Source organism: Phalangium opilio, unplaced genomic scaffold (assembly GCF_054372755.1).
Source record: "Phalangium opilio isolate 3A_F unplaced genomic scaffold, DU_Popi_V2 ptg000088l_1, whole genome shotgun sequence".
NCBI lineage: Eukaryota > Metazoa > Arthropoda > Arachnida > Opiliones > Phalangiidae > Phalangium > Phalangium opilio.
The window spans coordinates 1,213,547-1,232,122 of record NW_028324193.1 but is presented as its reverse complement, the minus strand read 5'-3'; the positions used below and the strand labels follow the sequence as shown (position 1 = coordinate 1,232,122).

The window sequence follows — 18,576 nt, the reverse complement described above, 5'->3', positions numbered from 1 at the left end:
AAAAAAAGAGCTTGCCAGGACTCGAACCTGGAATCTTCTGCTCTGTAGGAAGACGCGTTATCCATTGCGCCACAAGCCCGTTAGAGGTTGATCAAAATGCTATTGAAGCATTGCAATATTATAAATTTCCCTTCCGTTATACTCTAATAATCATCTTTAAATGTTAATACCGAGCTTGCCAGGACTCGAACCTGGAATCTTCTGCTCCGTAGGCAGACGCGTTATCCATTGCGCCACAAGCCCGTTAGAAGTTGTTCAAAATGCTATTGAAGCATTGCAATATTATAAATTTCCCTTCCGTTATACTCTAATAATCATCTTTAAATGTTTATACCGAGCTTGCCAGGACTCGAACCTGGAATCTTATGCTCCGTAGGCAGACGCGTTATCCATTGCGCCACAAGCCCGTTAGAGGTTGATCAAAATGCTATTGAAGCATTGCAATATTATAAATTTACCTTCCGTTATACTCTAATAATCATCTTTAAATGTTAATACCGAGCTTGCCAGGACTCGAACCTGGAATCTTCTGCTCCGTAGGCAGACGCGTTATCCATTGCGCCACAAGCCCGTTAGAGGTTGATCAAAATGATATTGAAGCATTGAAATATTATAAATTTCCCTTCCGTTATACTCTAATAATCATCTTTAAATGGTAATACTGAGCTTGCCAGGACTCGAACCTGGAATCTTCTGCTTCGAAGGCAGATGCGTTATTTATTACGCCACAAGCCCTTGCTTGGTATTATAAATAAAATTTCCAAACATTGTATTTATGCATTCTTTATGACGCATAAAAGATCTTTTACGAAAATAAAAAAAAGAGCTTGCCAGGACTCGAACCTGGAATATTCTGCTTCGTCGGCAGACGCGTTATCCATTGCGCCACAGGCCCGTTAGAGGTTGATCAAAATGCTATTGAAGCATTGCAATATTATAAATTCCCCTTCCGTTATACTCTAATAATCATCTTTAAATGTTAATACCGAGCTTGCCAGGACTCGAACCTGGAATCTTCTGCTCCGTAGGTAGACGCGTTATTCATTGCGCCACAAGCCCGTTAGAGGTTGATCAAAATGATATTGAAGCATTGAAATATTATAAATTTCCCTTCCGTTATACTCCAAGAATCATCTTTAAATGGTAATATCGAGCTTGCCAGGACTCGAAATTGGAATCTTCTGCTTCGAAGGCAGGCGCGTTATCCATTACGCCACAAGCCCTTGCTTCGTATTATAAATAAAATTTCCAAACGTTGTATTTATGCATTCTTTATGACGCATAAAAGATCTTTTACGAAAAAAAAAGAGCTTGCCAGGACTCGAACCAGGAATCTTCTGCTCCGTAGGCAAACGCGTTATATATTGCGCCACAGGCCCGCTAGAGGTTGATCAAAATGCTATTGAAGCATTGCAATATTATAAATTTCCCTTCCGTTATACTCCAATAATCATCTTTAAATGGTAATACCGAGCTTGCCAGGACTCGAACCTGGAATCTTATGCTCCGTAGGCAGACGCGTTATCCATTGCGACACAAGCCCTTGCTTCGTATTATAAATAAAATTTCCAAACATTGTATTTATGCATTCTTTATGACGCATAAAAGATCTATTACGAAAATAAAAAAGAGCTTGCCAGGACTCGAACCTGGAATCTTCTGCTCTGTAGGAAGACGCGTTATCCATTGCGCCACAAGCCCGTTAGAGGTTGATCAAAATGATATTGAAGCATTGAAATATTATAAATTTCCCTTCCGTTATACTCTAATAATCAGCTTTAAATGGTAATACCGAGCTTGCCAGGACTCGAACCTGGAACCTTCTGCTTCGAAGGCAGACGCGTTATGCATTACGCCTTAAGCCCTTGTTTCGTATTATAAATAAAATTTCCAAACATTGTATTTATGCATTCTTTATGACGCATAAAAGATCTATTATGAAAATAAGAAAAGAGCTTGCCAGGACTCGAACCTGGAATCTTCTGCTCTGTAGGAAGACGCGTTATCCATTGCGCCACAAGCCCGTTAGAGGTTGATCAAAATGCTATTGAAGCATTGCAATATTATAAATTTCCCTTCCGTTATACTCTAATAATCATCTTTAAATGTTAATACCGAGCTTGCCAGGACTGAACCTGGAATCTTCTGCTCCGTAGGCAGACGCGTTATCCATTGCGCCACAAGCCCGTTAGAAGTTGTTCAAAATGCTATTGAAGCATTGCAATATTATAAATTTCCCTTCCGTTATACTCTAATAATCATCTTTAAATGTTAATACCGAGCTTGCCAGGACTGAACCTGGAATCTTCTGCTCCGTAGGCAGACGCGTTATCCATTGCGCCACAAGCCCGTTAGAAGTTGTTCAAAATGCTATTGAAGCATTGCAATATTATAAATTTCCCTTCCGTTATACTCTAATAATCATCTTTAAATGTTTATACCGAGCTTGCCAGGACTCGAACCTGGAATCTTATGCTCCGTAGGCAGACGCGTTATCTATTGCGCCACAAGCCCGTTAGAGGTTGATCAAAATGCTATTGAAGCATTGCAATATTATAAATTCCCCTTCCGTTATACTCTAATAATCATCTTTAAATGTTAATACCGAGCTTGCCAGGACTCGAACCTGGAATCTTCTGCTTCGAAGGCAGGCGCGTTATCCATTACGCCACAAGCCCTTGCTTCGTATTATAAATAAAATTTCCAAACATTGTATTTATGCATTCTTTATGACGCATAAAAGATCTTTTACGAAAAAAAAAGAGCTTGCCAGGACTCGAACCAGGAATCTTCTGCTTCGAAGGCAGACGCGTTATCCATTACGCCACAATCCCTTGCTTCGTATTATAAATAAAATTTCCAAACTTTGTATTTATGCATTCTTTATGACGCATAAAAGATCTTTTACGAAAATATTAAAAGAGCTTAACAGGACTCGAACCTGGAATCTTCTGCTCCGTAGGCAGACGCGTTATCCATCGCGCCACAAGCCCGTTAGAGGTTGATCAAAATGCTATTGAAGCATTGCAATATTATAAATTTCCCTTCCGTTATAGTCTAATAATCATCTTTAAATGTTAATATCGAGCTTGCCAGGACTCGAACCTGGAATCTTCTGCTCCGTAGGCAGACGCGTTATCCATTGCGCCACAAGCCCGTTAGAGGTTGATCAAAATGATATTGAAGCATTGAAATATTATAAATTTCCCTTCCGTTATACTCTAATAATCAGCTTTAAATGGTAATACCGAGCTTGCCAGGACTCGAACCTGGAACCTTCTGCTTCGAAGGCAGACGCGTTATGCATTACGCCACAAGCCCTTGCTTCGTATTATAAATAAAATTTCCAAACATTGTATTTATGCATTCTTTATGACGCATAAAAGATCTATTACGAAAATAAAAAAAGAGCTTGCCAGGACTCGAACCTGGAATCTTCTGCTCTGTAGGAAGACGCGTTATCCATTGCGCCACAAGCCCGTTAGAGGTTGATCAAAATGCTATTGAAGCATTGCAATATTATAAATTTCCCTTCCGTTATACTCTAATAATCATCTTTAAATGTTAATACCGAGCTTGCCAGGACTCGAACCTGGAATCTTCTGCTCCGTAGGCAGACGCGTTATCCATTGCGCCACAAGCCCGTTAGAAGTTGTTCAAAATGCTATTGAAGCATTGCAATATTATAAATTTCCCTTCCGTTATACTCTAATAATCATCTTTAAATGTTTATACCGAGCTTGCCAGGACTCGAACCTGGAATCTTATGCTCCGTAGGCAGACGCGTTATCCATTGCGCCACAAGCCCGTTAGAGGTTGATCAAAATGCTATTGAAGCATTGCAATATTATAAATTTACCTTCCGTTATACTCTAATAATCATCTTTAAATGTTAATACCGAGCTTGCCAGGACTCGAACCTGGAATCTTCTGCTCCGTAGGCAGACGCGTTATCCATTGCGCCACAAGCCCGTTAGAGGTTGATCAAAATGATATTGAAGCATTGAAATATTATAAATTTCCCTTCCGTTATACTCTAATAATCATCTTTAAATGGTAATACTGAGCTTGCCAGGACTCGAACCTGGAATCTTCTGCTTCGAAGGCAGATGCGTTATTTATTACGCCACAAGCCCTTGCTTGGTATTATAAATAAAATTTCCAAACATTGTATTTATGCATTCTTTATGACGCATAAAAGATCTTTTACGAAAATAAAAAAAAGAGCTTGCCAGGACTCGAACCTGGAATATTCTGCTTCGTCGGCAGACGCGTTATCCATTGCGCCACAGGCCCGTTAGAGGTTGATCAAAATGCTATTGAAGCATTGCAATATTATAAATTCCCCTTCCGTTATACTCTAATAATCATCTTTAAATGTTAATACCGAGCTTGCCAGGACTCGAACCTGGAATCTTCTGCTCCGTAGGTAGACGCGTTATTCATTGCGCCACAAGCCCGTTAGAGGTTGATCAAAATGATATTGAAGCATTGAAATATTATAAATTTCCCTTCCGTTATACTCCAAGAATCATCTTTAAATGGTAATATCGAGCTTGCCAGGACTCGAAATTGGAATCTTCTGCTTCGAAGGCAGGCGCGTTATCCATTACGCCACAAGCCCTTGCTTCGTATTATAAATAAAATTTCCAAACGTTGTATTTATGCATTCTTTATGACGCATAAAAGATCTTTTACGAAAAAAAAAGAGCTTGCCAGGACTCGAACCAGGAATCTTCTGCTCCGTAGGCAAACGCGTTATATATTGCGCCACAGGCCCGCTAGAGGTTGATCAAAATGCTATTGAAGCATTGCAATATTATAAATTTCCCTTCCGTTATACTCCAATAATCATCTTTAAATGGTAATACCGAGCTTGCCAGGACTCGAACCTGGAATCTTATGCTCCGTAGGCAGACGCGTTATCCATTGCGACACAAGCCCTTGCTTCGTATTATAAATAAAATTTCCAAACATTGTATTTATGCATTCTTTATGACGCATAAAAGATCTATTACGAAAATAAAAAAGAGCTTGCCAGGACTCGAACCTGGAATCTTCTGCTCTGTAGGAAGACGCGTTATCCATTGCGCCACAAGCCCGTTAGAGGTTGATCAAAATGATATTGAAGCATTGAAATATTATAAATTTCCCTTCCGTTATACTCTAATAATCAGCTTTAAATGGTAATACCGAGCTTGCCAGGACTCGAACCTGGAACCTTCTGCTTCGAAGGCAGACGCGTTATGCATTACGCCTTAAGCCCTTGTTTCGTATTATAAATAAAATTTCCAAACATTGTATTTATGCATTCTTTATGACGCATAAAAGATCTATTATGAAAATAAGAAAAGAGCTTGCCAGGACTCGAACCTGGAATCTTCTGCTCTGTAGGAAGACGCGTTATCCATTGCGCCACAAGCCCGTTAGAGGTTGATCAAAATGCTATTGAAGCATTGCAATATTATAAATTTCCCTTCCGTTATACTCTAATAATCATCTTTAAATGTTAATACCGAGCTTGCCAGGACTGAACCTGGAATCTTCTGCTCCGTAGGCAGACGCGTTATCCATTGCGCCACAAGCCCGTTAGAAGTTGTTCAAAATGCTATTGAAGCATTGCAATATTATAAATTTCCCTTCCGTTATACTCTAATAATCATCTTTAAATGTTAATACCGAGCTTGCCAGGACTGAACCTGGAATCTTCTGCTCCGTAGGCAGACGCGTTATCCATTGCGCCACAAGCCCGTTAGAAGTTGTTCAAAATGCTATTGAAGCATTGCAATATTATAAATTTCCCTTCCGTTATACTCTAATAATCATCTTTAAATGTTTATACCGAGCTTGCCAGGACTCGAACCTGGAATCTTATGCTCCGTAGGCAGACGCGTTATCTATTGCGCCACAAGCCCGTTAGAGGTTGATCAAAATGCTATTGAAGCATTGCAATATTATAAATTCCCCTTCCGTTATACTCTAATAATCATCTTTAAATGTTAATACCGAGCTTGCCAGGACTCGAACCTGGAATCTTCTGCTCCGTAGGCAGACGCGTTATCCATTGCGCCACAAGCCCGTTAGAGGTTGATCAAAATGATATTGAAGCATTGAAATATTATAAATTTCCCTTCCGTTATACTCTAATAATCATCTTTAAATGGTAATACTGAGCTTGCCAGGACTCGAACCTGGAATCTTCTGCTTCGAAGGCAGATGCGTTATTTATTACGCCACAAGCCCTTGCTTGGTATTATAAATAAAATTTCCAAACATTGTATTTATGCATTCTTTATGACGCATAAAAGATCTTTTACGAAAATAAAAAAAGAGCTTGCCAGGACTCGAACCTGGAATATTCTGCTTCGTCGGCAGACGCGTTATCCATTGCGCCACAGGCCCTTTAGAGGTTGATCAAAATGCTATTGAAGCATTGCAATATTATAAATTTCCCTTCCGTTATACTCTAATAATCATCTTTAAATTTTAATACCGAGCTTGCCAGGACTCGAACCTGGAATCTTATGCTCCGTAGGCAGACGCGTTATCCATTGCACCACAAGCCCGTTAGAGGTTGATCAAAATGCTATTGAAGCATTGCAATATTATAAATTTCCCTTCCGTTATACTCTAATAATCATCTTTAAATGGTAATACCGAGCTTGCCAGGACTCGAACCTGGAATCATCTGCTTCGAAGGCAGACGCGTTATCCATTACGCCACAAGCCCTTGCTTGGTATTATAAATAAAATTTCCAAACATTGTATTTATGCATTCTTTATGACGCATAAAAGATCTTTTACGAAAATTAAAAAAGAGCTTGCCAGGACTCGAACCTGGAATATTCTGCTCCGTAGGCCGACGCGTTATCCATTGCGCCACAAGCCAGTTAGAAGTTGATCAAAATGCTGTTGAAGCATTGCAATATTATAAATTCCCCTTCCGTTATACTCTAATAATCATCTTTAAATGTTAATACCGAGCTTGCCAGGACTCGAACCTGGAATCTTCTGCTCCGTAGGCAGACGCGTTATCCATTGCGCCACAAGCCCGTTAGAGGTTGATCAAAATGATATTGAAGCATTGAAATATTATAAATTTCCCTTCCGTTATACTCTTATAATCATCTTTAAATGTTAATACCGAGCTTGCCAGGACTCGAACCTGGAATCTTATGCTCCGTAGGCAGACGCGTTATCCATTGCGCCACAAGCCCGTTAGAGGTTGAACAAAATGATATTGAAGCATTGAAATATTATAAATTTCCCTTCCGTTATACTCTAATAATCAGCTTTAAATGGTAATACCGAGCTTGCCAGGACTCGAACCTGGAATCTTCTGCTCCGTAGGTAGACGCGTTATTCATTGCGCCACAAGCCCGTTAGAGGTTGATCAAAATGATATTGAAGCATTGAAATATTATAAATTTCCCTTCCGTTATACTCCAAGAATCATCTTTAAATGGTAATACCGAGCTTGCCAGGACTCGAAATTGGAATCTTTTGCTTCGAAGGCAGGCGCGTTATCCATTACGCCACAAGCCCTTGCTTCGTATTATAAATAAAATTTCCAAACGTTGTATTTATGCATTCTTTATGACGCATAAAAGATCTTTTACGAAAATAAAAAAGAGCTTGCCAGGACTCGAACCAGGAATCTTCTGTTCCGTAGGCAAACGCGTTATCCATTGCGCCACAGGCCCGCTAGAGGTTGATCAAAATGCTATTGAAGCATTGCAATATTATAAATTTCCCTTCCGTTATACTCCAATAATCATCTTTAAATGGTAATACCGAGATTGCCAGGACTCGAACCTGGAATCTTATGCTCCGTAGGCAGACGCGTTATCCATTACGACACAAGCCCGCTAGAGGTTGATCAAAATGATATTGAAGCATTGAAATATTATAAATTTCCCTTCCGTTATACTCCAAGAATCATCTTTAAATGGTAATACCGAGCTTGCCTGGACTCGAACCTGGAATCTTCTGCTTCGAAGGCAGGCGCGTTATCCATTACGCCACAAGCCCTTGCTTCGTATTATAAATAAAATTTCCAAACGTTGTATTTATGCATTCTTTATGACGCATAAAAGATCTTTTACGAAAATAAAAAAGAGCTTGCCAGGACTCGAACCAGGAATCTTCTGCTCCGTAGGCAAACGCGTTATCCATTGCGCCACAGGCCCGCTAGAGGTTGATCAAAATGCTATTGAAGCATTGCAATATTATAAATTTCCCTTCCGTTATACTCCAATAATCATCTTTAAATGGTAATACCGAGCTTGCCAGGACTCGAACCAGGAATCTTATGCTCCGTAGGCAGACGCGTTATCCATTGCGACACAAGCCCGTTAGAGGTTGATCAAAATGATATTGAAGCATTGAAATATTATAAATTTCCCCTTCCGTTATACTCTAATAATCATCTTTAAATGGTAATACCGAGCTTGCCAGGACTCGAACCTGGAATCTTCTGCTTCGAAGGCAGACGCGTTATCCATTACGCCACAAGCCCGTTAGAGATTGATCAAAATGATATTCAAGCATTGAAATATTATAAATTTCCCTTCCGTTATACTCTAATAATCATCTTTAAATGGTAATACCGAGCTTGCCAGGACTCGAACCTGGAATCTTCTGCTTCGAAGGCAGGCGCGTTATCCATTACGCCACAAGCCCTTGCTTCGTATTATAAATAAAATTTCCAAACATTGTATTTATGCATTGTTTATGACGCATAAAAGATCTTTTACGAAAATATTAAAAGAGCTCAACAGGACTCGAACCTGGAATCTTCTGCTCCGTAGGCAGACGCGTTATCCATCGCGCCACAAGCCCGTTAGAGGTTGATCAAAATGCTATTGTGCATTGCAATATTATAAATTTCCCTTCCGTTATAGTCTAATAATCATCTTTAAATGTTAATACCGAGCTTGCCAGGACTCGAACCTGGACTCTTATGCTCCGTAGGCAGACGCGTTATCCATTGCGCCACAAGCCCGTTAGAGTTTGATCAAAATGATATCGAACCATTGAAATATTATAAATTTCCCTTCCGTTATACTCTAATAATCAGCTTTAAATGGTAATACCGAGCTTGCCAGGACTCGAACCTGGAATCTTCTGCTCCGTAGGCAGACGCGTTATCCATTGCGTCACAAGCACGTTAGAGGTTGATCAAAATGATATTGAAGCATTGCAATATTATAAATTCCCCTTCCGTTATACTCTAATAATCATCTTTAAATGTTAATACCGAGCTTGCCAGGACTCGAACATGGAATCTTCTGCTCCGTAGGCAGACGCGTTATCCATTGCGCCACAAGCCCGTTAGAGGTTGATCAAAATGATATAGAAGCATTGAAATATTATAAATTTCCCTTCCGTTATACTCTAATAATCAGCTTTAAATGGTAATACCGAGCTTGCCAGGACTCGAACCTGGAATCTTCTGCTCCGTAGGTAGACGCGTTATCCATTGCGCCACAAGCCCGTTAGAGGTTGATCAAAATGATATTGAAGCATTGAAATATTATAAATTTCCCTTCCGTTATACTCTAAGAATCATCTTTAAATGGTAATACCGAGCTTGCCAGGACTCGAACCTGGAATCTTCTGCTTCGAAGGCAGGCGCGTTATCCATTACGCCACAAGCCCTTGCTTCGTATTATAAATAAAATTTCCAAACATTGTATTTATGCATTCTTTATGACGCATAAAAGATCTTTTACGAAAATAAAAAAGAGCTTGCCAGGACTCGAACCAGGAATCTTCTGCTCTGTAGGCAGACGCGTTATCCATTGCGCCACAGGCCCGTTAGAGGTTGATCAAAATGCTATTGAAGCATTGCAATATTATAAATTTCCCTTCCGTTATACTCCAATAATCATCTTTAAATGGTAATACCGAGCTTGCCAGGACTCGAACCTGGAATCTTCTGCTTCGAAGGCAGGCGCGTTATCCATTACGCCACAAGCCCTTGCTTCGTATTATAAATAAAATTTCCAAACGTTGTATTTATGCATTCTTTATGACGCATAAAAGATCTTTTACGAAAATAAAAAAAGAGCTTGCCAGGACTCGAACCATGAATCTTCTGCTCCGTATGCAAACGCGTTATCCATTGCGCCACAGGCCCGCTAAAGGTTGATCAAAATGCTATTGAAGCATTGCAATATTATAAATTTCCCTTCCGTTATACTCCAATAATCATCTTTAAATGGTAATACCGAGCTTGCCAGGACTCGAACCTGGAATCTTATGCTCCGTAGGCAGACGCGTTAACCATTGCGCCACAAGCCCGTTAGAGGTTGATCAAAATGATATTGAAGCATTGAAATATTATAAATTTCCCTTCCGTTATACTCTAATAATCATCTTTAAATGGTAATACCGAGCTTGCCAGGACTCGAACCTGGAATCTTCTGCTTCGAAGGCAGGAGCGTTATCCATTACGCCACAAGCCCGTTAGAGATTGCTCAAAATGATATTGAAGCATTGAAATATTATAAATTTCCCTTCCGTTATACTCTAATAATCATCTTTAAATTTTAATACCGAGCTTGCCAGGACTCGAACCTAGAATCTTATGCTCCGTAGGCAGACGCGTTATCCATTGCCCCACAAGCCCGTTAGAGGTTGATCAAAATGATATTGAAGCATTGAAATATTATAAATTTCCCTTCCGTTATACTCTAATAATCACCTTTAAATGGTAATACCGAGCTTGCCAGGACTCGAACCTGGAATCTTCTGCTTCGAAGGCAGGCGCGTTATCCATTACGCCACAAGCCCTTGCTTCGTATTATAAATAAAATTTCCAAACATTGTATTTATGCATTCTTTATGACGCTTAAAAGATCTTTTACGAAAATAAAAAAGAGCTTGCCAGGACTCGAACCAGGAATCTTCTGCTCCGTAGGCAGACGCGTTATCCATTGCGCCACAGGCCCGTTAGAGGTTGATCAAAATGCTATTGAAGCATTGCAATATTATAAATTTCCCTTCCGTTATACTCCAATAATCATCTTTAAATGGTAATACCGAGCTTGCCAGGACTCGAACCTGGAATCTTCTGCTTCGAAGGCAGACGCGTTATCCATTATGCCACAAGCCCTTGCTTCGTATTATAAATAAAATTTCCAAACATTGTATTTATGCATTCTTTATGACGCATAAAAGATCTTTTACGAAAATATTAAAAGAGCTTAACAGGACTCGAACCTGGAATCTTCTGCTCCGTAGGCAGACGCGTTATCCATCGCGCCACAAGCCCGTTTGAGGTTGATCAAAATGCTATTGAAGCATTGCAATATTATAAATTTCCCTTCCGTTATACTCTAATAATCATCTTTATATTTTAATACCGAGCTTGCCAGGACTCGAACCTGGAATCTTATGCTCCGTAGGCAGACGCGTTATCCATGGCGCCACAAGCCCGTTAGAGGTTGATCAAAATGATATTGAAGCATTGAAATATTATAAATTTCCCTTCCGTTATACTCTAATAATCAGCTTTAAATGGTAATACCGAGCTTGCCAGGACTCGAACCTGGAATCTTCTGCTCCGTAGGTAGACGCGTTATCCATTGCGCCACAAGCCCGTTAGAGGTTGATCAAAATGATATTGAAGCATTGAAATATTATAAATTTCCCTTCCGTTATACTCTAAGAAGGCGCGTTATCCATTACGCCACAAGCCCTTGCTTCGTATTATAAATAAAATTTCCAAACATTGTATTTATGCATTCTTTATGACGCATAAAAGATCTTTTACGAAAATAAAAAAGAGCTTGCCAGGACTCGAACCAGGAATCTTCTGCTCCGTAGGCAGACGCGTTATCCATTGCGCCACAGGCCCGTTAGAGGTTGATCAAAAGGCTATTGAAGCATTGCAATATTATAAATTTCCCTTCCGTTATACTCCAATAATCATCTTTAAATGGTAATACCGAGCTTGCCAGGACTCGAACCTGGAATCTTATGCTTCGTCGGCAGACGCGTTATCCATTGCGCCACAGGCCCGTTAGAGGTTGATCAAAATGCTATTGAAGCATTGAAATATTATAAATTTCCCTTCCGTTATACTCTAATAATCATCTTTAAATGGTAATACCGAGCTTGCCAGGACTCGAACCTGGAATCTTCTGCTTCGAAGGCAGACGCGTTATCCATAACGCCACAAGCCCTTGCTTGGTATTACAAATAAAATTTCCACACATTGTATTTATGCATTCTTTATGACGCATAAAAGATCTTTTACGAAAATAAAAAAAGAGCTTGCCAGGACTCGAACCTGGAATATTCTGCTCCGTAGGCAGACGCGTTATCCATTGCGCCACAAGCCCGTTAGAAGTAGATCAAAATGCTATTGAAGCATTGCAATATTATAAATTCCCCTTCCGTTATACTCTAATAATCATCTTTAAATGTTAATACCGAGCTTGCCAGGACTCGAACCTGGAATCTTCTGCTCCGTAGGCAGACGCGTTATCCATTGCGCCACAAGCCCGTTAGAGGTTGATCAAAATGATATTGACGCATTGAAATATTATAAATTCCCCTTCCGTTATACTCTAATAATCAGCTTTAAATGGTAATACCGAGCTTGCCAGGACTCGATTCTGGAATCTTCTGCTCCGTAGGTAGACGCGTTATCCATTGCGCCACAAGCCCGTTAGAGGTTGATCAAAATGATATTGAAGCATTGAAATATTATAAATTTCCCTTCCGTTATACTCTAAGAATCATCTTTAAATGGTAATACCGAGCTTGCCAGGACTCGAACCCGGAATCTTCTGCTTCGAAGGCAGGCGCGTTATCCATTACGCCACAAGCCCGTTAGAGATTGATCAAAATGATATTGAAGCATTGAAATATTATAAATTTCCCTTCCGATATACTCTAATAATCATCTTTAAATTTTAATACCGAGCTTGCCAGGACTCGAACCTGGAATCTTATGCTCCGTAGGCAGACGCGTTATCCATTGCGCCACAAGCCCGTTAGAAGTTGATCAAAATGATATTGAAGCATTGAAATATTATAAATTTCCCTTCCGGTATACTCTAATAATCATCTTTAAATGGTAATACCGAGCTTGCCAGGACTCGAACCTGGAATCTTCTGCTTCGAAGGCAGGCGCGTTATCCATTACGCCACAAGCCCTTGCTTCGTATTACAAATAAAATTTCCAAACATTGTATTTATGCATTCTTTATGACGCATAAAAGATGTTTTACGAAAAAAAAGAGCTTGCCAGGACTCGAACCAGGAATCTTCTGCTCCGTAGGCAGACGCGTTATCCATTGCGCCACAGGCCCGTTAGAGGTTGATCAAAATGCTATTGAAGCATTGCAATATTATAAATTTCCCTTCCGTTATACTCCAATAATCATCTTTAAATGGCAATACCGAGCTTGCCAGGACTCGAACCTGGAATCTTCTGCTTCGAAGGCAGACGCGTTATCCATTACGCCACAAGCCCTTGCTTCGTATTATAAATAAAATTTCCAAACATTGTATTTATGCATTCTTTATGACGCATAAAAGATCTTTTACGAAAATATTAAAAGAGCTTAACAGGACTCGAACCTGGAATCTTCTGCTCCGTAGGCAGACGCGTTATCCATCGCGCCACAAGCCCGTTAGAGGTTGATCAAAATGCTATTGAAGCATTGCAATATTATAAATTTCCCTTCCGTTATAGTCTAATAATCATCTTTAAATGTTAATATCGAGCTTGCCAGGACTTGAACCTGGACTCTTATGCTCCGTAGGCAGACGAGTTATCCATTGCGCCACAAGCCCGTTAGAGTTTGATCAAAATGATATCGAACCATTGAAATATTATAAATTTCCCTTCCGTTATACTCTAATAATCAGCTTTAAATGGTAATACCGAGCTTGCCAGGACTCGAACCTGGAATCTTCTGCTTCGAAGGCAGACGCGTTATGCATTACGCCACAAGCCCTTGCTTCGTATTATAAATAAAATTTCGAAACATTGTATTTATGCATTCTTTATGACGCATAAAAGATCTATTACGCAAAAAAAAGAGCTTGCCAGGACTCGATCCTGGAATCTTCTCCTCTGTAGGAAGACGCGTTATCCATTGCGCCGCAAGCCCGTTAGAGGTTGATCAAAATGCTATTGAAGCATTGCAATATTATAAATTTCCCTTCCGTTATACTCTAATAATCATCTTTAAATGTTAATATCGAGCTTGCCAGGACTCGAACCTGGAATCTTCTGCTCCGTAGGCAGACGCGTTATCCATTGCGCCACAAGCCCGTTAGAAGTTGATCAAAATGCTATTGAAGCATTGCAATATTATAAATTTCCCTTCCGTTATACTCTAATAATCATCTTTAAATGTTAATACCGAGCTTGCCAGGACTCGAACCTGGAATCTTATGCTCCGTAGGCAGACGCGTTATCCATTGCGCCACAAGCCCGTTAGAGGTTGATCAAAATGCTATTGAAGCATTGCAATATTATAAATTCCCCTTCCGTTATACTCTAATAATCATCTTTAAATGTTAATACCGAGCTTGCCAGGACTCGAACCTCGAATCTTCTGCTCCGTAGGCAGACGCGTTATCCATTGCGCCACAAGCCCGTTAGAGGTTGAACAAAATGATATTGAAGCATTGAAATATTATAAATTTCCCTTCCGTTATACTCTAATAATCATCTTTAAATTTTAATACCGATCTTGCCAGGACTCGAACCTGGAATCTTATGCTCCGTAGGCAGACGCGTTATCCATTGCGCCACAAGCCCGTTAGAGGTTGATCAAAATGATATTGAAGCATTGAAATATTATAAATTTCCCTTCCGTTATACTCTAATAATCATCTTTAAATGGTAATACCGAGCTTGCCAGGACTCGAACCTGGAATCTTCTGCTTCGAAGGCAGACCCGTTATCCATTACGCCACAAGCCCTTGCTTGGTATTACAAATAAAATTTCCACACATTGTATTTATGCATTCTTTATGACGCATAAAAGATCTTTTACGAAAATAAAAAAGAGCTTGCCAGGACTCGAACCTGGAATATTCTGCTCCGTAGGCAGACGCGTTATCCATTGCGCCACAAGCCCGTTAGAAGTAGATCAAAATGCTATTGAAGCATTGCAATATTATAAATTCCCCTTCCGTTATACTCTAATAATCATCTTTAAATGTTAATACCGAGCTTGCCAGGACTCGAACCTGGAATCTTCTGCTCCGTAGGCAGACGCGTTATCCATTGCGCCACAAGCCCGTTAGAGGTTGATCAAAATGATATTGACGCATTGAAATATTATAAATTTCCCTTCCGTTATACTCCAATAATCATCTTTAAATGGCAATACCGAGCTTGCCAGGACTCGAACCTGGAATCTTCTGCTTCGAAGGCAGACGCGTTATCCATTACGCCACAAGCCCTTGCTTCGTATTATAAATAAAATTTCCAAACATTGTATTTATGCATTCTTTATGACGCATAAAAGATCTTTTACGAAAATATTAAAAGAGCTAAACAGGACTCGAACCTGGAATCTTCTGCTCCGTAGGCAGACGCGTTATCCATCGCGCCACAAGCCCGTTAGAGGTTGATCAAAATGCTATTGAAGCATTGCAATATTATAAATTTCCCTTCCGTTATAGTCTAATAATCATCTTTAAATGTTAATATCGAGCTTGCCAGGACTTGAACCTGGACTCTTATGCTCCGTAGGCAGACGAGTTATCCATTGCGCCACAAGCCCGTTAGAGTTTGATCAAAATGATATCGAACCATTGAAATATTATAAATTTCCCTTCCGTTATACTCTAATAATCAGCTTTAAATGGTAATACCGAGCTTGCCAGGACTCGAACCTGGAATCTTCTGCTTCGAAGGCAGACGCGTTATGCATTACGCCACAAGCCCTTGCTTCGTATTATAAATAAAATTTCCAAACATTGTATTTATGCATTCTTTATGACGCATAAAAGATCTATTACGCAAAAAAAAGAGCTTGCCAGGACTCGATCCTGGAATCTTCTCCTCTGTAGGAAGACGCGTTATCCATTGCGCCGCAAGCCCGTTAGAGGTTGATCAAAATGCTATTGAAGCATTGCAATATTATAAATTTCCCTTCCGTTATACTCTAATAATCATCTTTAAATGTTAATATCGAGCTTGCCAGGACTCGAACCTGGAATCTTCTGCTCCGTAGGCAGACGCGTTATCCATTGCGCCACAAGCCCGTTAGAAGTTGATCAAAATGCTATTGAAGCATTGCAATATTATAAATTTCCCTTCCGTTATACTCTAATAATCATCTTTAAATGTTAATACCGAGCTTGCCAGGACTCGAACCTGGAATCTTATGCTCCGTAGGCAGACGCGTTATCCATTGCGCCACAAGCCCGTTAGAGGTTGATCAAAATGCTATTGAAGCATTGCAATATTATAAATTCCCCTTCCGTTATACTCTAATAATCATCTTTAAATGTTAATACCGAGCTTGCCAGGACTCGAACCTCGAATCTTCTGCTCCGTAGGCAGACGCGTTATCCATTGCGCCACAAGCCCGTTAGAGGTTGAACAAAATGATATTGAAGCATTGAAATATTATAAATTTCCCTTCCGTTATACTCTAATAATCATCTTTAAATATTAATACCGATCTTGCCAGGACTCGAACCTGGAATCTTATGCTCCGTAGGCAGACGCGTTATCCATTGCGCCACAACCCCGTTAGAGGTTGATCAAAATGATATTGAAGCATTGAAATATTATAAATTTCCCTTCCGTTATACTCTAATAATCATCTTTAAATGGTAATACCGAGCTTGCCAGGACTCGAACCTGGAATCTTCTGCTTCGAAGGCAGACCCGTTATCCATTACGCCACAAGCCCTTGCTTGGTATTACAAATAAAATTTCCACACATTGTATTTATGCATTCTTTATGACGCATAAAAGATCTTTTACGAAAATAAAAAAAGAGCTTGCCAGGACTCGAACCTGGAATATTCTGCTCCGTAGGCAGACGCGTTATCCATTGCGCCACAAGCCCGTTAGAAGTAGATCAAAATGCTATTGAAGCATTGCAATATTATAAATTCCCCTTCCGTTATACTCTAATAATCATCTTTAAATGTTAATACCGAGCTTGCCAGGACTCGAACCTGGAATCTTCTGCTCCGTAGGCAGACGCGTTATCCATTGCGCCACAAGCCCGTTAGAGGTTGATCAAAATGATATTGACGCATTGAAATATTATAAATTTCCCTTCCGTTATACTCCAATAATCATCTTTAAATGGCAATACCGAGCTTGCCAGGACTCGAACCTGGAATCTTCTGCTTCGAAGGCAGACGCGTTATCCATTACGCCACAAGCCCTTGCTTCGTATTATAAATAAAATTTCCAAACATTGTATTTATGCATTCTTTATGACGCATAAAAGATCTTTTACGAAAATATTAAAAGAGCTTAACAGGACTCGAACCTGGAATCTTCTGCTCCGTAGGCAGACGCGTTATCCATCGCGCCACAAGCCCGTTAGAGGTTGATCAAAATGCTATTGAAGCATTGCAATATTATAAATTTCCCTTCCGTTATAGTCTAATAATCATCTTTAAATGTTAATATCGAGCTTGCCAGGACTTGAACCTGGACTCTTATGCTCCGTAGGCAGACGAGTTATCCATTGCGCCACAAGCCCGTTAGAGTTTGATCAAAATGATATCGAACCATTGAAATATTATAAATTTCCCTTCCGTTATACTCTAATAATCAGCTTTAAATGGTAATACCGAGCTTGCCAGGACTCGAACCTGGAATCTTCTGCTTCGAAGGCAGACGCGTTATGCATTACGCCACAAGCCCTTGCTTCGTATTATAAATAAAATTTCCAAACATTGTATTTATGCATTCTTTATGACGCATAAAAGATCTATTACGCAAAAAAAAGAGCTTGCCAGGACTCGATCCTGGAATCTTCTCCTCTGTAGGAAGACGCGTTATCCATTGCGCCGCAAGCCCGTTAGAGGTTGATCAAAATGCTATTGAAGCATTGCAATATTATAAATTTCCCTTCCGTTATACTCTAATAATCATCTTTAAATGTTAATATCGAGCTTGCCAGGACTCGAACCTGGAATCTTCTCCTCTGTAGGAAGACGCGTTATCCATTGCGCCGCAAGCCCGTTAGAGGTTGATCAAAATGCTATTGAAGCATTGCAATATTATAAATTTCCCTTCCGTTATACTCTAATAATCATCTTTAAATGTTAATATCGAGCTTGCCAGGACTCGAACCTGGAATCTTCTGCTCCGTAGGCAGACGCGTTATCCATTGCGCCACAAGCCCGTTAGAAGTTGATCAAAATGCTATTGAAGCATTGCAATATTATAAATTTCCCTTCCGTTATACTCTAATAATCATCTTTAAATGTTAATACCGAGCTTGCCAGGACTCGAACCTGGAATCTTATGCTCCGTAGGCAGACGCGTTATCCATTGCGCCACAAGCCCGTTAGAGGTTGATCAAAATGCTATTGAAGCATTGCAATATTATAAATTCCCCT

At 39.9% G+C, this 18,576-nt stretch overlaps 66 non-coding genes across 66 annotated transcripts; all 66 read right to left on the bottom strand.

Moving 5' to 3' along the window:
* Window positions 1-6: 6 nt before the first annotated feature.
* TRNAC-ACA (transfer RNA cysteine (anticodon ACA)) lies at window positions 7-79 on the bottom strand. The gene has a single exon. It is a non-coding gene; the product is annotated as a tRNA-Cys (tRNA).
* A 91-nt stretch (window positions 80-170) lies between these two features.
* Window positions 171-243, bottom strand: TRNAR-ACG (transfer RNA arginine (anticodon ACG)). The gene has a single exon. It is a non-coding gene; the product is annotated as a tRNA-Arg (tRNA).
* Window positions 244-334: 91 nt separating this feature from the next.
* On the bottom strand, window positions 335-407 carry TRNAR-ACG (transfer RNA arginine (anticodon ACG)). The gene has a single exon. It is a non-coding gene; the product is annotated as a tRNA-Arg (tRNA).
* A 91-nt stretch (window positions 408-498) lies between these two features.
* On the bottom strand, window positions 499-571 carry TRNAR-ACG (transfer RNA arginine (anticodon ACG)). Its single transcript has one exon. It is a non-coding gene; the product is annotated as a tRNA-Arg (tRNA).
* A 91-nt stretch (window positions 572-662) lies between these two features.
* TRNAR-UCG (transfer RNA arginine (anticodon UCG)) lies at window positions 663-735 on the bottom strand. The gene has a single exon. It is a non-coding gene; the product is annotated as a tRNA-Arg (tRNA).
* Window positions 736-1,628: 893 nt separating this feature from the next.
* Window positions 1,629-1,701, bottom strand: TRNAC-ACA (transfer RNA cysteine (anticodon ACA)). Its single transcript has one exon. It is a non-coding gene; the product is annotated as a tRNA-Cys (tRNA).
* Window positions 1,702-1,951: 250 nt separating this feature from the next.
* TRNAC-ACA (transfer RNA cysteine (anticodon ACA)) lies at window positions 1,952-2,024 on the bottom strand. Its single transcript has one exon. It is a non-coding gene; the product is annotated as a tRNA-Cys (tRNA).
* Window positions 2,025-2,441: 417 nt separating this feature from the next.
* TRNAR-ACG (transfer RNA arginine (anticodon ACG)) lies at window positions 2,442-2,514 on the bottom strand. Its single transcript has one exon. It is a non-coding gene; the product is annotated as a tRNA-Arg (tRNA).
* Window positions 2,515-2,605: 91 nt separating this feature from the next.
* Window positions 2,606-2,678, bottom strand: TRNAR-UCG (transfer RNA arginine (anticodon UCG)). Its single transcript has one exon. It is a non-coding gene; the product is annotated as a tRNA-Arg (tRNA).
* A 406-nt stretch (window positions 2,679-3,084) lies between these two features.
* TRNAR-ACG (transfer RNA arginine (anticodon ACG)) lies at window positions 3,085-3,157 on the bottom strand. The gene has a single exon. It is a non-coding gene; the product is annotated as a tRNA-Arg (tRNA).
* A 91-nt stretch (window positions 3,158-3,248) lies between these two features.
* TRNAR-UCG (transfer RNA arginine (anticodon UCG)) lies at window positions 3,249-3,321 on the bottom strand. Its single transcript has one exon. It is a non-coding gene; the product is annotated as a tRNA-Arg (tRNA).
* Window positions 3,322-3,407: 86 nt separating this feature from the next.
* Window positions 3,408-3,480, bottom strand: TRNAC-ACA (transfer RNA cysteine (anticodon ACA)). The gene has a single exon. It is a non-coding gene; the product is annotated as a tRNA-Cys (tRNA).
* A 91-nt stretch (window positions 3,481-3,571) lies between these two features.
* TRNAR-ACG (transfer RNA arginine (anticodon ACG)) lies at window positions 3,572-3,644 on the bottom strand. Its single transcript has one exon. It is a non-coding gene; the product is annotated as a tRNA-Arg (tRNA).
* Window positions 3,645-3,735: 91 nt separating this feature from the next.
* Window positions 3,736-3,808, bottom strand: TRNAR-ACG (transfer RNA arginine (anticodon ACG)). Its single transcript has one exon. It is a non-coding gene; the product is annotated as a tRNA-Arg (tRNA).
* Window positions 3,809-3,899: 91 nt separating this feature from the next.
* TRNAR-ACG (transfer RNA arginine (anticodon ACG)) lies at window positions 3,900-3,972 on the bottom strand. The gene has a single exon. It is a non-coding gene; the product is annotated as a tRNA-Arg (tRNA).
* A 91-nt stretch (window positions 3,973-4,063) lies between these two features.
* Window positions 4,064-4,136, bottom strand: TRNAR-UCG (transfer RNA arginine (anticodon UCG)). The gene has a single exon. It is a non-coding gene; the product is annotated as a tRNA-Arg (tRNA).
* An 893-nt stretch (window positions 4,137-5,029) lies between these two features.
* On the bottom strand, window positions 5,030-5,102 carry TRNAC-ACA (transfer RNA cysteine (anticodon ACA)). Its single transcript has one exon. It is a non-coding gene; the product is annotated as a tRNA-Cys (tRNA).
* A 250-nt stretch (window positions 5,103-5,352) lies between these two features.
* Window positions 5,353-5,425, bottom strand: TRNAC-ACA (transfer RNA cysteine (anticodon ACA)). The gene has a single exon. It is a non-coding gene; the product is annotated as a tRNA-Cys (tRNA).
* A 417-nt stretch (window positions 5,426-5,842) lies between these two features.
* TRNAR-ACG (transfer RNA arginine (anticodon ACG)) lies at window positions 5,843-5,915 on the bottom strand. Its single transcript has one exon. It is a non-coding gene; the product is annotated as a tRNA-Arg (tRNA).
* Window positions 5,916-6,006: 91 nt separating this feature from the next.
* On the bottom strand, window positions 6,007-6,079 carry TRNAR-ACG (transfer RNA arginine (anticodon ACG)). Its single transcript has one exon. It is a non-coding gene; the product is annotated as a tRNA-Arg (tRNA).
* A 91-nt stretch (window positions 6,080-6,170) lies between these two features.
* TRNAR-UCG (transfer RNA arginine (anticodon UCG)) lies at window positions 6,171-6,243 on the bottom strand. The gene has a single exon. It is a non-coding gene; the product is annotated as a tRNA-Arg (tRNA).
* A 250-nt stretch (window positions 6,244-6,493) lies between these two features.
* On the bottom strand, window positions 6,494-6,566 carry TRNAR-ACG (transfer RNA arginine (anticodon ACG)). Its single transcript has one exon. It is a non-coding gene; the product is annotated as a tRNA-Arg (tRNA).
* A 91-nt stretch (window positions 6,567-6,657) lies between these two features.
* TRNAR-UCG (transfer RNA arginine (anticodon UCG)) lies at window positions 6,658-6,730 on the bottom strand. The gene has a single exon. It is a non-coding gene; the product is annotated as a tRNA-Arg (tRNA).
* Window positions 6,731-6,980: 250 nt separating this feature from the next.
* TRNAR-ACG (transfer RNA arginine (anticodon ACG)) lies at window positions 6,981-7,053 on the bottom strand. The gene has a single exon. It is a non-coding gene; the product is annotated as a tRNA-Arg (tRNA).
* Window positions 7,054-7,144: 91 nt separating this feature from the next.
* TRNAR-ACG (transfer RNA arginine (anticodon ACG)) lies at window positions 7,145-7,217 on the bottom strand. The gene has a single exon. It is a non-coding gene; the product is annotated as a tRNA-Arg (tRNA).
* A 1,228-nt stretch (window positions 7,218-8,445) lies between these two features.
* Window positions 8,446-8,518, bottom strand: TRNAR-UCG (transfer RNA arginine (anticodon UCG)). The gene has a single exon. It is a non-coding gene; the product is annotated as a tRNA-Arg (tRNA).
* Window positions 8,519-8,609: 91 nt separating this feature from the next.
* TRNAR-UCG (transfer RNA arginine (anticodon UCG)) lies at window positions 8,610-8,682 on the bottom strand. Its single transcript has one exon. It is a non-coding gene; the product is annotated as a tRNA-Arg (tRNA).
* A 249-nt stretch (window positions 8,683-8,931) lies between these two features.
* Window positions 8,932-9,004, bottom strand: TRNAR-ACG (transfer RNA arginine (anticodon ACG)). The gene has a single exon. It is a non-coding gene; the product is annotated as a tRNA-Arg (tRNA).
* A 255-nt stretch (window positions 9,005-9,259) lies between these two features.
* On the bottom strand, window positions 9,260-9,332 carry TRNAR-ACG (transfer RNA arginine (anticodon ACG)). Its single transcript has one exon. It is a non-coding gene; the product is annotated as a tRNA-Arg (tRNA).
* Window positions 9,333-9,423: 91 nt separating this feature from the next.
* On the bottom strand, window positions 9,424-9,496 carry TRNAR-ACG (transfer RNA arginine (anticodon ACG)). Its single transcript has one exon. It is a non-coding gene; the product is annotated as a tRNA-Arg (tRNA).
* Window positions 9,497-9,587: 91 nt separating this feature from the next.
* On the bottom strand, window positions 9,588-9,660 carry TRNAR-UCG (transfer RNA arginine (anticodon UCG)). The gene has a single exon. It is a non-coding gene; the product is annotated as a tRNA-Arg (tRNA).
* Window positions 9,661-9,745: 85 nt separating this feature from the next.
* On the bottom strand, window positions 9,746-9,818 carry TRNAC-ACA (transfer RNA cysteine (anticodon ACA)). Its single transcript has one exon. It is a non-coding gene; the product is annotated as a tRNA-Cys (tRNA).
* Window positions 9,819-9,909: 91 nt separating this feature from the next.
* TRNAR-UCG (transfer RNA arginine (anticodon UCG)) lies at window positions 9,910-9,982 on the bottom strand. The gene has a single exon. It is a non-coding gene; the product is annotated as a tRNA-Arg (tRNA).
* Window positions 9,983-10,232: 250 nt separating this feature from the next.
* Window positions 10,233-10,305, bottom strand: TRNAR-ACG (transfer RNA arginine (anticodon ACG)). The gene has a single exon. It is a non-coding gene; the product is annotated as a tRNA-Arg (tRNA).
* Window positions 10,306-10,396: 91 nt separating this feature from the next.
* Window positions 10,397-10,469, bottom strand: TRNAR-UCG (transfer RNA arginine (anticodon UCG)). The gene has a single exon. It is a non-coding gene; the product is annotated as a tRNA-Arg (tRNA).
* Window positions 10,470-10,724: 255 nt separating this feature from the next.
* Window positions 10,725-10,797, bottom strand: TRNAR-UCG (transfer RNA arginine (anticodon UCG)). Its single transcript has one exon. It is a non-coding gene; the product is annotated as a tRNA-Arg (tRNA).
* A 249-nt stretch (window positions 10,798-11,046) lies between these two features.
* On the bottom strand, window positions 11,047-11,119 carry TRNAR-UCG (transfer RNA arginine (anticodon UCG)). Its single transcript has one exon. It is a non-coding gene; the product is annotated as a tRNA-Arg (tRNA).
* Window positions 11,120-11,533: 414 nt separating this feature from the next.
* On the bottom strand, window positions 11,534-11,606 carry TRNAR-ACG (transfer RNA arginine (anticodon ACG)). Its single transcript has one exon. It is a non-coding gene; the product is annotated as a tRNA-Arg (tRNA).
* Window positions 11,607-12,118: 512 nt separating this feature from the next.
* TRNAR-UCG (transfer RNA arginine (anticodon UCG)) lies at window positions 12,119-12,191 on the bottom strand. Its single transcript has one exon. It is a non-coding gene; the product is annotated as a tRNA-Arg (tRNA).
* An 86-nt stretch (window positions 12,192-12,277) lies between these two features.
* TRNAR-ACG (transfer RNA arginine (anticodon ACG)) lies at window positions 12,278-12,350 on the bottom strand. Its single transcript has one exon. It is a non-coding gene; the product is annotated as a tRNA-Arg (tRNA).
* A 91-nt stretch (window positions 12,351-12,441) lies between these two features.
* Window positions 12,442-12,514, bottom strand: TRNAR-ACG (transfer RNA arginine (anticodon ACG)). Its single transcript has one exon. It is a non-coding gene; the product is annotated as a tRNA-Arg (tRNA).
* A 255-nt stretch (window positions 12,515-12,769) lies between these two features.
* Window positions 12,770-12,842, bottom strand: TRNAR-UCG (transfer RNA arginine (anticodon UCG)). The gene has a single exon. It is a non-coding gene; the product is annotated as a tRNA-Arg (tRNA).
* A 91-nt stretch (window positions 12,843-12,933) lies between these two features.
* Window positions 12,934-13,006, bottom strand: TRNAR-ACG (transfer RNA arginine (anticodon ACG)). The gene has a single exon. It is a non-coding gene; the product is annotated as a tRNA-Arg (tRNA).
* A 91-nt stretch (window positions 13,007-13,097) lies between these two features.
* On the bottom strand, window positions 13,098-13,170 carry TRNAR-UCG (transfer RNA arginine (anticodon UCG)). Its single transcript has one exon. It is a non-coding gene; the product is annotated as a tRNA-Arg (tRNA).
* A 246-nt stretch (window positions 13,171-13,416) lies between these two features.
* Window positions 13,417-13,489, bottom strand: TRNAR-UCG (transfer RNA arginine (anticodon UCG)). Its single transcript has one exon. It is a non-coding gene; the product is annotated as a tRNA-Arg (tRNA).
* A 414-nt stretch (window positions 13,490-13,903) lies between these two features.
* Window positions 13,904-13,976, bottom strand: TRNAR-UCG (transfer RNA arginine (anticodon UCG)). The gene has a single exon. It is a non-coding gene; the product is annotated as a tRNA-Arg (tRNA).
* Window positions 13,977-14,223: 247 nt separating this feature from the next.
* On the bottom strand, window positions 14,224-14,296 carry TRNAR-ACG (transfer RNA arginine (anticodon ACG)). Its single transcript has one exon. It is a non-coding gene; the product is annotated as a tRNA-Arg (tRNA).
* Window positions 14,297-14,387: 91 nt separating this feature from the next.
* Window positions 14,388-14,460, bottom strand: TRNAR-ACG (transfer RNA arginine (anticodon ACG)). The gene has a single exon. It is a non-coding gene; the product is annotated as a tRNA-Arg (tRNA).
* A 91-nt stretch (window positions 14,461-14,551) lies between these two features.
* Window positions 14,552-14,624, bottom strand: TRNAR-ACG (transfer RNA arginine (anticodon ACG)). The gene has a single exon. It is a non-coding gene; the product is annotated as a tRNA-Arg (tRNA).
* Window positions 14,625-14,715: 91 nt separating this feature from the next.
* TRNAR-ACG (transfer RNA arginine (anticodon ACG)) lies at window positions 14,716-14,788 on the bottom strand. The gene has a single exon. It is a non-coding gene; the product is annotated as a tRNA-Arg (tRNA).
* A 91-nt stretch (window positions 14,789-14,879) lies between these two features.
* Window positions 14,880-14,952, bottom strand: TRNAR-UCG (transfer RNA arginine (anticodon UCG)). The gene has a single exon. It is a non-coding gene; the product is annotated as a tRNA-Arg (tRNA).
* An 85-nt stretch (window positions 14,953-15,037) lies between these two features.
* On the bottom strand, window positions 15,038-15,110 carry TRNAR-ACG (transfer RNA arginine (anticodon ACG)). The gene has a single exon. It is a non-coding gene; the product is annotated as a tRNA-Arg (tRNA).
* Window positions 15,111-15,201: 91 nt separating this feature from the next.
* On the bottom strand, window positions 15,202-15,274 carry TRNAR-ACG (transfer RNA arginine (anticodon ACG)). The gene has a single exon. It is a non-coding gene; the product is annotated as a tRNA-Arg (tRNA).
* A 91-nt stretch (window positions 15,275-15,365) lies between these two features.
* Window positions 15,366-15,438, bottom strand: TRNAR-UCG (transfer RNA arginine (anticodon UCG)). Its single transcript has one exon. It is a non-coding gene; the product is annotated as a tRNA-Arg (tRNA).
* Window positions 15,439-15,852: 414 nt separating this feature from the next.
* On the bottom strand, window positions 15,853-15,925 carry TRNAR-UCG (transfer RNA arginine (anticodon UCG)). Its single transcript has one exon. It is a non-coding gene; the product is annotated as a tRNA-Arg (tRNA).
* Window positions 15,926-16,172: 247 nt separating this feature from the next.
* TRNAR-ACG (transfer RNA arginine (anticodon ACG)) lies at window positions 16,173-16,245 on the bottom strand. The gene has a single exon. It is a non-coding gene; the product is annotated as a tRNA-Arg (tRNA).
* A 91-nt stretch (window positions 16,246-16,336) lies between these two features.
* TRNAR-ACG (transfer RNA arginine (anticodon ACG)) lies at window positions 16,337-16,409 on the bottom strand. Its single transcript has one exon. It is a non-coding gene; the product is annotated as a tRNA-Arg (tRNA).
* Window positions 16,410-16,500: 91 nt separating this feature from the next.
* TRNAR-ACG (transfer RNA arginine (anticodon ACG)) lies at window positions 16,501-16,573 on the bottom strand. The gene has a single exon. It is a non-coding gene; the product is annotated as a tRNA-Arg (tRNA).
* A 255-nt stretch (window positions 16,574-16,828) lies between these two features.
* TRNAR-UCG (transfer RNA arginine (anticodon UCG)) lies at window positions 16,829-16,901 on the bottom strand. Its single transcript has one exon. It is a non-coding gene; the product is annotated as a tRNA-Arg (tRNA).
* An 86-nt stretch (window positions 16,902-16,987) lies between these two features.
* TRNAR-ACG (transfer RNA arginine (anticodon ACG)) lies at window positions 16,988-17,060 on the bottom strand. The gene has a single exon. It is a non-coding gene; the product is annotated as a tRNA-Arg (tRNA).
* A 91-nt stretch (window positions 17,061-17,151) lies between these two features.
* TRNAR-ACG (transfer RNA arginine (anticodon ACG)) lies at window positions 17,152-17,224 on the bottom strand. The gene has a single exon. It is a non-coding gene; the product is annotated as a tRNA-Arg (tRNA).
* A 91-nt stretch (window positions 17,225-17,315) lies between these two features.
* Window positions 17,316-17,388, bottom strand: TRNAR-UCG (transfer RNA arginine (anticodon UCG)). Its single transcript has one exon. It is a non-coding gene; the product is annotated as a tRNA-Arg (tRNA).
* A 414-nt stretch (window positions 17,389-17,802) lies between these two features.
* Window positions 17,803-17,875, bottom strand: TRNAR-UCG (transfer RNA arginine (anticodon UCG)). The gene has a single exon. It is a non-coding gene; the product is annotated as a tRNA-Arg (tRNA).
* Window positions 17,876-18,122: 247 nt separating this feature from the next.
* Window positions 18,123-18,195, bottom strand: TRNAC-ACA (transfer RNA cysteine (anticodon ACA)). Its single transcript has one exon. It is a non-coding gene; the product is annotated as a tRNA-Cys (tRNA).
* Window positions 18,196-18,286: 91 nt separating this feature from the next.
* On the bottom strand, window positions 18,287-18,359 carry TRNAR-ACG (transfer RNA arginine (anticodon ACG)). The gene has a single exon. It is a non-coding gene; the product is annotated as a tRNA-Arg (tRNA).
* A 91-nt stretch (window positions 18,360-18,450) lies between these two features.
* Window positions 18,451-18,523, bottom strand: TRNAR-ACG (transfer RNA arginine (anticodon ACG)). Its single transcript has one exon. It is a non-coding gene; the product is annotated as a tRNA-Arg (tRNA).
* Between the last annotated feature and the right edge of the window lie 53 nt (window positions 18,524-18,576).